At 48.0% G+C, this 13,917-nt stretch overlaps 1 long non-coding RNA gene across 1 annotated transcript in view; it reads left to right on the top strand.

Annotated features, from left to right (window-relative positions):
• Positions 1 to 9,830, top strand: part of LOC149524489 (uncharacterized) — a 159,812-nt gene extending 149,982 nt beyond the window's left edge. The window contains exon 5 of the long non-coding RNA XR_016349381.1: positions 212 to 9,830. This is a non-coding gene — a long non-coding RNA (uncharacterized LOC149524489). The remainder of the gene's footprint in view (positions 1 to 211) is intronic.
• Positions 9,831 to 13,917: the final 4,087 nt, after the last annotated feature.

Genomic DNA, 13,917 nt, shown 5'->3' with positions numbered 1-13,917 from the left:
GGATTAGGCTGGGGGCAGAGGGGGGGGGGAGAAAGCCCCATCACTGGGGAGATTGTGATGTCCCGCCCTCACACAGCTCTGCTGCTGGGAAGTGGCCTCATAGGAGGTGGCTTCTGGGTTGTGACGGGGGGGAGGGTGAGGAGCGGGCACCTCTCAAAGGCTCAGGCACTCCCTCTCGTTCTCTGTTTTGTGTGTTTGTCTCCTTCTGCAGGTTTTGAGGGTCATCAACTCTGTCCTGCTGCGCAGGGTCATCCACCCAGGAGACCTGGACCCAGTCATTGCAGGATTTGCCACCCTGGGGTTCCCAAACTGCGGGGGAGCGATTGATGGAACCCACATCCCAATCCACGCACCGCATCATCAAGCCTCCCAGAACATCAACAGAAAAGGCTATTTCTCAATGGTATGGCAGGCCCTGGTCGACCACTGTGGACAGTTTATGGACATTTTCACCAGGTGGTCGGGCTGGGCGCATGACGCCCGCGTATTTAGAAACTCCATCCTCTACCAGAAGCTGGAAGTGGGCACATGCTTTCCCCCAGCATGACTTTGCAGTTGGGGATGTGCAGATGCCACTGTGCATCATGGAGGACATGGCCTACCCCCTCATGTCATGGCTGATGAAGCCATACACCAGCCACATGGACCCCAGCAGGGATCAATTCAATCCCCACCTCAGCCGGGCCCATATGCAGATGGAATGCACCTGAAGGTGAGGTTCAGGTGCCTCCTGACCTGCCTCATTGTGAGGAAGCACAACATCCCTGAGGTGGTCTCCATGTGTTGTGTCCTCCACAGCATTGTGGAGAGGAAGGGGGAGGCATTCCTACCAGGATGGGGGGCAGAGGCCGGCCGCGAAGGGAGGGCCTTCAAGCAACTGCACACAGTAAGGATGTTAAGGACCAGTTGACTATCCGATAAGGAAATGCTTATTGGATATTCAGTTGACTAGTCAATTCCCCTCCCCTTGCTGCCTCTATCAGAGGCTGCAAGGGAGGTGGGGTGGGGAAGGGGTACTTCAAAGCAGCAGTGCCGCACAGCTGATCCTGCGGTCAGCTGTGGGGCACTGCCCCTTTGAAACAGCAAGGCAGTCCCGGGCTCAGCTGATCCCGGGCTCCGCGCGACATTTCAGCGGAACCTGGGATCAGTTGGGGAGTCTCCAGTTGACCCTGGGTTCTGGGGAAATCCTGTGCGGAACCCATGGTCAGCTGGGAATCCCCAGCTGACCCCGGGCACTGCGTGACATTTTAAATTGGCAACACAGCATGGAACCTGGGGTTAGCGGCGGACTCCTGTACATTTCAAAGCAGGCAAGCTGCGTGCAGTCAGGAGTCCGTGGGACTTTCCGCTGGCCCCAGGCTGCGCACAGAGTTCCGCATTCCTCCTTTGAAACATACAAGAGACCCAGCAGGGAGGAATGTGGAAGTGCCTGTCGACTAGTCAACTAGTAAAATAACCAATAGTTAACATCCCTAGAGCACAGCTGCCATCTACCAGGCCCATCAATTAGGATGCACATCTGGTAGGCCCTGAGGGAGAGTTTCTCTCACGGACTCTAGTAACTCTTCCCCAGGGCCTCCCCATTAGGGGCTTCTGGCTTGCTCAACTATACTGTTCCTACCACAACCCTCCCTTCCCCCCTTCCCTGAACTCTCAATAAACACGCCTGTTTTGATTTGAACAAAACGATCTTTGCCTTTTTTTATAATAAAATAAACTGGGGAGGAGCGGAGCTGAGAACCTGGATGGGGGAGACAACAGGGGTGGCTGAGAACCTGGATGGGGGGTGAGGGAGTCCCCTCCCCAGGAGTCAGACATGTGTGGGGCCTCCAGGGCTGAGCCCTGGGGTGCTCCGGGGATGCTTCCTGTGGCTGCGTGGTGCAGACTAGCGCTACACGTGGTTCTACGTGCACGGACTTCAAGGCAGTGTCCGGCCAAGCGACGATCGCGCCCCATCCCCTCCACACCCACCTCCCCCGCCCTGTGTGTGACAAACTGAGAGCACTCACCTGATGATCCCTCCCCATCATCAGAAGATGCCTGGGAGATCTCCAGAGCCTGGGGTATTAGCTGAAGTGTGAGGGTGACCGTGCTGTCTGTGTCCTCCTCCTCTTGCAGCTGCTGATCCTCGTCTTCTTCCTTAGCAGGGAGCTCTGGGTGGGCAATGATGGGTGTCTTGAGCCCCGAGTCCACCACGATGGGCTTCCCCACCCCCCAGGATCTGGTGGAGCTCTTGGAAGTAGGGGCAGGAGTGGGGTTCTGCCCCCGAGTGAGAGCTGGGTGGGTGGTAGTCTGAACTGCACAATGAAGTGCAGCTCCCAGGCCTGGCTTCCTGGCACAAGGCTTGTCCCTGGTGCCTGCAGCTTTAAGTGCTGGCAGGAGACAGGAACTATAGAGTTCTAATTAGTTTGGATGGAGTGGCCACCACCGCACTTGTGTTATTTCCTGTAGGCCTCTTCTTTCAAAAAAACACCCTCTATCTCATCCATACATGCCTTTTTCCAAAAAAGCTTTTTTGAAAAAAGGCTTCTGTGTCTTAGGAAGAGGTTTACTGCTGTTGGAAAAACCCCTCCGTTCTTTCGACATTCCGTCGAAAGAATGCAATAGCAGTGTGGACGTAAGTATTGTTTTTCTGGAAAAACGCTGCAGTGTAGACATACCAAATAACATTTTCTTATTCATGAACAAAAAGACCAGGAGTCAACCACTGAAATTAATATGTAGCTGGTTTAAAAGAAACAAGAGGAAGTACTACTTCACACAAGTCAGTCACACAATTCACAGTCCACCCATGGAACTCTTTCTGTTTGACAGAAGTTTACAGTGGACGACAGGGGATGGAACACTTGATGATTGCCTAAATTGTTCATTCCCTCTGAAGCATTTGGCACTGGCCACTGTCAGAAGGCAGGATATTCAGATCCAACCCAGTATGGCCATCATGTGATATTATGCTATATGATTATGTAACAAAGGAAACAAGATGGGATTGCGATTGCTCCTACATTAGGTGTGCCCCCTCTCTTATCCCAAATGAGCCCTCCCCTTACTGCCATAAATTGAAATAATGGACATTAAATTTGGTAGAATTATACATTTTTATGTTAAGTTTTTGTTTCATAAAACAAAAACAAAGAGAAAAGAGATGGTAAAGATGGATAACATAAAGAGAGGCAGGTGGCCACAAGTAAATTATGAGAGAAATGTAGAAGTTTTTAAGGAAACAAAGAGAACAGAAGATTTACACACACAGAGGCCACACAGAGCTCTAACGCCATCTGATCTGCTGATGAATTACGTGTAATGCCTCTAGACTGGCTAGCAGTCTCTTCACTTTTTCAACTTCAACACACACAAAACTGCACGAAGTTGCCAAATATTACTGCATTAGATAGGTTTTGCTGGGTAATGTCAAAATTTACTATTTATTTTGTATGAACTATAACTTTTTGTACTTCAGCTAGCTTGAGAGCAAAACTGCCATCTGAAGACTGATTAATTTTACCATTATTTGGAGGTCAATACAGCTGGTCCCCAAGTTGCGAATAGTTGACTTAAGACCGTTCACAGTTACAACCAAAACTCGTAAATGGTGGACCACGAATTATGAACGCGATCCGCGGTTACGAACATCGCAGTCGCGTGTAATTCTATGGGGTCCGACTTACGAACAAACCGAGTTACGACCAATTGCTTGGTCTGTAACCGGCTCATAAGTCGGAGAGAGGCTGTAATGCCTGTTAGATTAGTACCAGCAAAATGGTTCAGAACTAAATATTCAGGCTTCATACTTTACATTGTTTCTAAATTAAAATGTAGCACATTAAAAGGTGGACCTAAACATATGTCAGAGGATAACTGACCATCCTTACCTAGAAAACCCATCTATTTGGCAATAAGTGCAGGTCCACATTGGAGGACTATGTCCCTAGAGGCTAGCTCTTCATTGCATGTGGTGTAATTGCCCTCAGAACTGTTTTTCTTGGATCCTGAACCTTAAGGACTCTCTTGAACTGTTTTAAAGAGATTCTGCTTGATCATTCTATGAAGAGAAAGACAGGTACAAACAGAGCAATATGGTAAAAGCCTTCCTATTGACAGTGCTTCTAAGAACACTTCACTTTTTTTACAGAGCTAGGATTGGTTTTTTTTAGAAATTTCAAGAACTATAAAGTGCTGTATAGAGTAATAAGCCTTTTCTGCCTTCATCAGTGAAGTCCTGATTACTAAACTTCAGACAGTGCTTTGAAATACTAGGATTATCCAGTTCCAAATAAGCTTACAGATTAGTCATCAGATACAAGTGTCAATTTTCTGGAATGCTGAGTTAAATATGAGTTTATTCATGCCTTCTAAAAGTTATTGTATACTGCTGGAAAGAATTACAGGCATCTGCTTTGTAAACAACAGGAAGCAATCAAAGAGAAGTGCAGAAGCAAACTGAGGTATAGTGCTCTGTTTTCCTCTGAAAATTAATGAACCCATGCAGCAGAGTCAAAAATTGAGGATAATACAAGGACTTTAACAACTTGTTATGAAGATCTAAGTTGGAATGATCCATGATTTTCTAAGTAAGGGGCCAAATTCAACCTTGGTGTCTGTGTAGACTTCGGTGAGAACTGTACATGTTTGTACTAGGACTGAACTTGGGCATCTCTATATGTCTACATTTGTTCTTCTTCGAGTGATTGCTCATGTCCATTCTGCCATCTGAACCTGCAGTCCCTACACCACATGGCTTAGAAGCTCCATGGTGGACAGCTCTGGAGTTACAGTGTTCAGAACGGGTGCAAGAGATCTTACTAGGGAAGACCGAGGCAAAATACAGCCTAAGGGCTGAATCCGGCCCATCAAGCCACCAGATCTGGCCCACGGAGGCAGCAGGGAGACCCAAGCTAGCTCCCCTGCTTGCCCCACAGTCCCGTGCACCATGCAGGAACACAGCTGCAGGGCTCCATTTCTGTTTTGAAACTGGAGGGGAGGGGGAAAGTTTCAGGAGCTGCCCCACCCCCAGCACAATCCCATTGGCCGGTTTCTGTCCAGAAACCAGGCAATGGGAGGTGCTTGTTGGAATAGCAGGGAGCCAAGAAGAATCACGCCCCGCTCCTCGGCTCAGTTATTCAGTGAAGCACGTGGCCAGGCGAACATGCAGGCTGGCTGGCGTGGAAAAGTTTTAAGCTCTGCAAGCCTTAGCTGTGCAGGGAGGAAGGCTGGTTTGGCAGCTGGCAATTAAGTCTCTTGGCCACAGCCTGCTTCTGGCCCTTTCCTGCCCCAAATCTTTGCCCTCCATCTCCACTCAACATACTGAAACTCTCTGTCCCCTTCTTGCACCCATACTCCCTCCCAGATCTGGCATCCCAATCTCCTGCCCCAGATCACAACAGAGGCATAGCGAGGGTGTTATGCATCCGGGGGCAAAGGCAATATTTGTGCTCTCCCCCGCATTGCTGCCACATGGTGGGGCCCCCAAACCTGGCGCACAGCTGAGCCTGAACCTGGGAGGAGGGGGGAGCTTGTATCACCACCCCCACTAGTTTGGGGCTGGGGCCCACGTTCACTAATCCTCTGGCAGAGGTGGAGAGGGGTCGGGCTGGGGGCAGAGAGGCAGGGAGGAGGAATCTCCAGCCAATGGCAGTGGGCAGAGTAGGAGCAGGCGAGCAGAGGGATGACAGGACAAGTGGAGGGAGACTACATTGGTGCCCCACTAGCGTGGCACTTGGGGACAACTTTCTCCCTCCTCCCCCATACCCTCCCCACTACACCACTGTAAATAATCCACCTCTTAGAATATTTATTGTTTAATGAATTACTTATTTTACTATCTACAGACATATAAATTGTTAAGGTTTGTGGTTTACATTCTGTTAAATAATTTTTTCTCTTTAATTTGTTCATATCCCATTCTCATTAGGTTCATGTCTTTTACATAAAAAAGTCATAGTCTTCAAATATGTAAGTTTTATAAAATACGAGAGAAAGAAATGTTATACAACTTAAATATTAATTTCATCACTATATCACTATATATTCAATCAAGCATTTAAAATCACTATTATAGCAAATGAGTAACTCATTGCTTTAATGAATAAAAGGCAAAAAAGATTTTGAGCATATCAAATTTATTGTAAGCAATCTGTAATGCTTCCTATCTGCCTAGTTACTTACCTAGTTAACCTAATTGTTTTTCGTACAATCTCACAGCGATAAACTACATGAGAAGCGGAAGTGGGTTTTGCCCACGAAAGCTCATGATGCTATCTACATGTTTTGTTAGTCTTTAAAGTGCTACTAGACTATTGTTTCTTAAGTTTTTCCTTTTGTTATAAAGTACCTTTTTAAAAAAATTATAAGTACCCCCAATCCCCTCCTCTCCCCCCCCCCGCCCCCGGCCAGGCATGCTATCCCCCCCATCCCAATGCAACTATAGTTACATCTCATTAATCTCTGTATTAATAATTTCCTCATTGAAATTTTTTTTATTTAAACTTTGTATCAAGTCCTTTTAGTATTGTACTAAGTCTTTAGTTTGTTGTTTTAAGTCCTTTTATATAGAAACTTTTTATACTTTCATATAGAACACAGAAACTATGTATTAAGTATTTTTACAAAGAAACCTTATAACTTGTAGACTTTGTAGGCCCTTTTACTTAACTGATTGTCCTTTTTGAGTGAATGAGGTGTGAATGGATAAGGCCTGAAAGACTAGCACCTCCCTGCACTTGCAATAGTTGGAGAAGGGTGGGAGCCAGATCCAAGAGCAATGAGAAGAACAATGGGACCTGTGAAGTGGGCTCATTGAAAGAAGACTGGACCTATGGATGCTTTGGGAGTCAGCAGCAAGTGTCTGCTTTTGGAAGCTCCCTCTTTAAAGGCCAATGGGGGAGCATTAAGACAATTAACTGCACATGTATATGATGACTCTCAAAGATGATGCATATGTATGGGATGAATAATGGGGTAGATCTGCATGAGAGTGAAGATACTATAAATCTAAGGCATCTTGCAGAGGGACCCCTGGCTTTCCACTTGTCAACATGGGAGCATCGATCTGGCTCCACTCCTCCCGCATCTAACTTACCTGGCCAGTGCAGTTAGGGGGAGCAACTATTGGTAATAACAAGGGGTGTGTGTGTGTGTGTGCGCGTGCATGCGTGCGTGCGCATGTGCTGTATCATATGCATATGGTAAGTGCTGACTGCTATATGTGTGTATTACTAATAAATGTGGCATTTTGCCTTTTTCCCCTGAAAAGATCCTGTGCAGTACTCTTAAATACAACACAACCACTCTCCCCCAGTGCCAGGCACTCTCAGTGCCCCCATCCCAATGCACTCACCCCTTCCCCAGATCCAGGCATCCCCAACACACACACACCCCAACCAAATCCCTCTCTCTGAGCCAGGCACCCCCAGCGTCCCCCCTCTCCAACCAAATCCTCCTCCCTCAGAGCCAGGCACCCACAGCACCTCCTCAACCAAATCCCCCTCCCGCAGAGCCAGGCACTGGAGGAACAGGATGGGTAAGTTAATCTTACTTTTAAAGTGGCTGCTCCTGCTGCCCAGCCGGCTGCCTCTGCTTGCAGAGTGTTCAGGGCAGCAGCACATGGCCCATCTCCCAGATCACTCTGCTGTAAGCATCAGATGAGCCTGTGTGGCATGCACTCCGGTCCCACCACAGCCCGGTGCCCCCCTAGCATGGCGCTAGGGGGCAATTGCCCCTTCCTGCTCCCCCCTTCACTACACCTCTGGATCACAATCTCCTAGGTCACATCCCAAACTCCTGCACTCCAGTCCCCTGCCCTAGGTCACAACCATCTCCTTCACCCAAACTCCCTCCCAGACTCCAGTCTCCCTTCTGCACCCCAATCCCCTATTCCAAGCTCCCTTCGGCACTCAACCTCCATCCCAGACCCCACATCTTCTCCATTAGTATCATGGAAGAGTGCAGCCCTCGACCACTTTCAAAAATCTTGGCATGGCCATACATCAAAAATTATTGCCTACCCCTGTACTAGGGAGTAGGAAGCCTTTTACTAGAACCATATATCTGGCCAAGTGAAAGCGATTCTCTGTCTGGCCCTTCCTCCTTGGTTTCTGCTAGGATCCACCTAGTGGCTATCAAGCTACTGGGGTAAGACACTTTTCATGGACCCCATGAGCCACAGGTTTCTGGACAGGCTTTACCCACATATTTGGCAACCCAACACTCTGTGGGACCTCAACTTGGTCTTGACCAAGCTTGCTGTCCACCCCCTGTTTGAACCTATGGCAACGTGTTACCTTCCAGGACAGGTGAAGTAGCTGTCATTTCTGGTAGCCATCATGTTGGCCAGATGGGTGTCATAGCTCAGAGTGCTAACCCCAGGCCCTCCACCCCTGTCAGCCGACGGTTAGGGCAGTGAGTCCCTTATGACCGGCTGAAGTTCTTTTAAATTGTGCTTGGTTCTGTTACAGCAACTGAAGGAGTCAGGTTAAAGCTTAAACAGTTACTATTTTATTGTTACAGGGTAAACTTAGTTGTTAAATGCTAATATTGTGTTACAGATAACACAGACACTACAAAGGACAGGACAGAAATTACACTAATAAGTCACTTACAGGTACCATGAAACCCTTTTGGTTCTCTGAGCTCTTATTAAATGCATGCAAAATAGACACATAGCAGGTATATATTCTCACCCCTGCGTTCCAGACTTGGCGTGGCCAGCGTCTTTCTCTCAATCCCTCGGGAAGAAGTAGGGTGAGGTTGGGCGTCCCACAGACCTCGGGAGACAATCAATACCTGCCAGCAGGTATAGATGATTGGAGCTCAAATGGGTTGGGCTGCTGAACCTCTTTTATACCCCTTTGGTCATGTAGGCTTCTTCCTGGTCTCAAGTGGCCAATTAGGAAAAATGGCTTTGAATGCCAAGTTTCCCACGAAGGGTGCAAAGCATAATTTACACCTGGGAAAATGCAGACAATGGGTACCTCTGGTATGTGATGGGCGAAGATTCCTCTCTGGGACAGTGCAGGCGTGTCAATTACTGGTACTAGCCATCAGGGCGACGGGAGGCCCCGGGTCATCAGCTAGCCCATTTACTGTCTGGTTTCTGTTTATGGTAGAGTCAGGGACAGGCAGCAAACCTGTGTTCCCAGGGCATCAAAGGCTGACTGCCTTTCTCTTGCTCTCTGGGGGGGGGGGGGAAACAAGATGGGGCTTGTGGAAAAACAAGATGGGGTTTTTGTGTCTGGCTACAACCCCCCGTACGTGATTTTTTTTCCAAGGGTAAGGTCAGGCTTTGCCCTCACTGCCCAAGGTAGTGTCTCAGTTTCATGTTTCCCAGGACATTTTCCTTCCAGTGTTTTACCCCAAGCCTCATGCTTCCAGTAAAAAACAGGCCTTACACATGCTGGATGTTATTTAGAACAAAACCTTTTCTTAAGTCCCCACAGTTATTCATGGCAATTGCTGAGAGCCTGAAAGGTCAGCTAATCTCGGCTGGAAGGGTCAGCTAATCTCTTTGTGGATCACTTCCTGTATCTGAGTGTGATATGATTTGTCCAGGGTGCCAGCCCCTCCTTTGACAGCCCAATCCACCTGGGTCACAACCTTCGTGGCTCAGATTCTGATCCTGGACATCTGCAGGACAGCCATCTGGTCCTCTTTCCACACCTTTGCCAACCATTATGCACTGGCTCACTAGGCTAGGGAGGATGCAGCATTTGGTAGGGCAGTTTTCTGTTCCATGGAAGGTTAGGACTCCATCCCTTCCTCCTTGGTTTTTGCCTTGGAGTCACCTCCGTGGAATGGACATGAGCAAGCACTTGAAGAAGAAAAAACAGTTAGGGTATGTCTACACTACCACCCTAGTTCGAACTAGGGTGGTAATGTAGGCAACCAGAGTTGAAAATGAAGCCCGGGATTTGAATTTGCCGGGCTTCATTTGCATAAAGCCGGGCGCCGCCATTTTTAAATGTCCGCTAGTGCGGACTCCGTGCCGTGCGGCTACACGCGGCATGGAATAGGTAGTTCGGACTAGGCTTCCTAGTCGGAACTACCGTTACTCCTCATTTCACGAGTCCGCACTAGCGGACATTTAAAAATGGCGGCGCCTGGCTTTATGCAAATGAAGCCCGGCAAATTCAAATCCCGGGCTTCATTTGCAACTCCGGTTGCCTACATTACCACCCTAGTTCGAACTAGGGTGGTAGTGTAGACATACCCTTACTTACTTCTCGTAACTGTTGTTCTTCAAGATGTTTTGCTCATATCCATTCTAAATACCACCGACCTCCCCTTCATCGGTGTAGTCCGATAAGGAACTGAGGGGGGGTGAAGGGCCAGCAGAGGTATATATATATATATATATATATATATATATATATATATATATATATATATGAGCTGATATATCAGCACCACTACAAGAGGCTCCCCTGCTGGCCCAATGGGTGCTGCTAAGGGAAAAACTTTCTGACGATGCACGCATGCAGTGCATGCACACCTACATGGAATGGACACCTCCGAGAGGTAAATGGCCATTTTTTTGCTCTCCTGTTTAGGTAACATTATTTAGACTTGTTGCTGCTGGCATAATGAGCTAGCTATATATGTTTACCTTACAGTTTCTCTCATGATAGATCCTTTGCTTCTATGTCATTCTGGGCAAAAGATTTTATCTTCAGTTTTGTGCAAAATACAGACATTTCTTTCTAAAGCCATTAGCCAGAAATAGATACGTTAAAGACAAATGCCATAGACTAATCTTTGAATACCTACCATCTTGTCTCTTGTGTGCTGGGGGAAAAACAATGAATACCTTATCATTGTTATCAATACCATTGCTCTTAGGAGTCTTAGTTATGGACTAGGATCCCATTGCAGTATATACATAGAGCAAAAAGTTAGCTTCTTCCCCAAACATGTCTGTTTCCCAATGCGATTATGTACTTTTAAATTGGAAGATAACTAATATAGAGAATATTTTACCCAAATTGCAAGCATAAATGTATTTTTGAAAGAACAGAGAGGGAAATTTAGTCAGTAGTAAACATCCCATCTCTCAAGTTTTTTTTCTAAAATTTTACTATATTTATCCATTGTGATTCTGATAAAACTTCTGGTTTCTTAGAGGACATTGAACTTGAATATAACACCAATTGTTTTCTTATTAACATATTTTTGCTGTGAACCTTTTCCCCCATTGATATGAAAAATGCCCCCCTGAAATCTGTTGTATTGACCATGAGTATTTTCAGTTTTTGATGAAGATTAAGGCAGCAAAGAAAGAATGGTATTGGTGCTGGTAGTTTTGCAAAATGATGTGGTTATGAGTTTATTCTATCCCAAGCTCGCACTTTAAGTAAAGGATGAATCTATTTTACTCTTCCATGGATCCACCTATTACAACAGATTTTGATTGTATGAACAGTGTTTGCTCATGTGCCTGAGATCAGAAGGTCTTGAGACTATTTAGTTTGATGAAGAATTGTATCATCACTTAAAATCTGTGTGGAGAGACACTCATATATTTTCTATCAACTATTATGTTTTCATTATCTTGCTATTCTGGACAATGGATAAGAGACACTGGATGTGGTTTAATTAAGCTCCAACTTTAGTATTAGTGGTCTGGGAATACCTGGTAGATAAAAATGTACAGTAAAGGTAATTCCATAATCATTTCAATATATAGCCAGGGAGCTTCTGCCAGTTATCCCTCTTTCCTATCTTGTTCCCACTGCCTGGGACCTTACCATTCCCTCTCCCCTCCAGTGAGAGTTAAGATCAGCTGTAAAAGGAAGGGAGTAGGGTTGGCTCTTTGTATGTCAGTTGTCGGCATCCTGAACATTCCTGTTTCCACTCCTTCAACAATGGCCTTTTTAAAATCTTTCTCCTGATTCATCTGTATCCCTTGCCTATGGAGTACCTGCACTTGACATCTGCCCTACATCAATAAAATGAGTTGTGATGTCATGGCCTATCTGTTTCACGTTTGCTCCCAACTAAGCCCTCCTGAATCTTCTATGTGGAAGGTGACCCCCTTCCCCACCCGCCACATACACACTTTGCCTTAACCAGTCTTGAGAAAGGAGTAGCTAGAGAAGGGGTGGGCAATAAGTAGCTTGTGGTCCAGATGTGGTTTGCCAGGGTTAGCCCCTAGCAGGCTGCCAGACACTTTATTTATGTGTGTACCCTCACGGTAGCTGCTTGCAGCTGCCATTGGCCATAGTTTGTGCTTTCTGTCCATTGGGATCTGTGGGAAGTGGTGCAGGGTGGGCTACCACTTCCCACAGCTCCCATTGGCTGAGAACACTGAGCTGTGGTCAACAGGAGCTGTGAGCAGCTGTACCTGCAGATGCACGGGAAACTAAAGCATCCGGCGGACTGCTAGGGGCTAACTCTGGAGAAGCTGCCACTGGTCCGTGCACCATTTATTGCCCACCCCTGAGCTAGAGCATTGCCCACAGTAGATCCTCATATTCCAAACTAATATTTCCCCACTTCCATCGATGGGAGGATGAGCATGCTCTGCCTGGTGCAGGTAAATGAGGGTTTCTCCTGCCCAGCACATATTTATATAACCTCCCTTCTTTTCTGGTCACCTGGGTGGTGGATCAATGTACCCACAACTCACCTACTCTGCAAAATTTCTCCATGTCTCTCTTAAAGAGATACACACCTTTTTTCAGCAAGCCAGACACCGGCCCGCCTGGTTAATGTATGGGATAGTCATTCTCTAAGTACTGTAAAGCAGGGACTGTGTTCCTTGCTCATAGGAGCCAACTCTGTGGGTACTCCCAGGCTGGAGCACCCACCAGGAAAAATTAGTAGGTGCAGAGCATCCATTGGTGCCAAGCTCCCCCCTTTTTTCCTCTCCCCCACATCCTTTGTGCACTGGTGTCCTTGCACTTACCAACTCTTCCCCTTCTTTCCCAACACTTCCAGAGTGCTGCAAACAGCTGATTCATGACATTTGAGCTCCAGGAAAGAGAAGCAGCGGAGATGGGGTGCACCCAGGGGAGGAGGGCAGGGGTGGAAATAGGGTAGGAAGAGGCGGGACAGGTTGAGGGTTTAGAGGAAGAAGAGGAGTAGGGGCAGGGCCTGGAGTGGAGGAGGTATTGATCCACTACCCAGCAAGATGAGAAGTCGGTGCTTATGGCCCTACTTATTAACTGCTGATATTTACATTAACCAAAGTTGCCTCACTGTTACTTTGTTCTCCCTGTCTCCCCCTCTTCCATCATATTGCAGAAGTCACCTGTTGGCTTGTGGGCTCTTTTGGGAGAGGACAGTCCATGTTACATGTGTACATGTAGAACATAGCACAATGATTGTGATACTCCTTGATGGTAGTTTTAGGCACTAGCACAGTGGTCCCCAACGCGGTGCCCGTGGGCACCATGGCGCCCGCCGGGGCATTCGTGTGCGCCCGCCGACAACCTGGGCCGGCCCCGCCCCCGGCGCATGGGAGGCGCCGGCCCCAGGCGCGCGACACGCACCGGCGCTGGGTGTGCGGCGCTCGGGCGGCCCCAGCCCCGGGGCACATGCGGGTGCTCGGGCGCGCGGTGCTCGACTGGCGCCGGTGCCGGCCCCAGGCACGTGGCTCGGGCGGCAGCGCTGGCCTCGGGCCCACGGCACAAGGTGCTCGGGCGGCTCCAGCCCCGGCCCTAGGGCACACGCCGGCGCCGGGTGCAAGGGCATCCCAGTCCCCTGGCGTGCCCCCGGACGCGCGGCCCCGCCCCCGGCGCCCGGCGCGTGAGTGGCCCCCACCTCCCGGGTGCCCGGCGCGTGAGTGGCCCCACCTCCCGGGTGCCTGGGAGCCTCTAAAGGTTGGGAACTACTGCACTAGCACAATACAAATATATAATAAGAACAAATAGTTTGCACTACTCCAGATATTTTTCACAGTCATCTGTGTTACTTTATGTATAT

The sequence above is a fragment of the Pelodiscus sinensis genome, chromosome 4 (genome assembly GCF_052426305.1).
Source record: "Pelodiscus sinensis isolate ZL-2025 chromosome 4, ASM5242630v1, whole genome shotgun sequence".
Lineage (NCBI taxonomy): Eukaryota > Metazoa > Chordata > Testudines > Trionychidae > Pelodiscus > Pelodiscus sinensis.
This window is presented reverse-complemented; position numbering and strand designations above follow the sequence as displayed.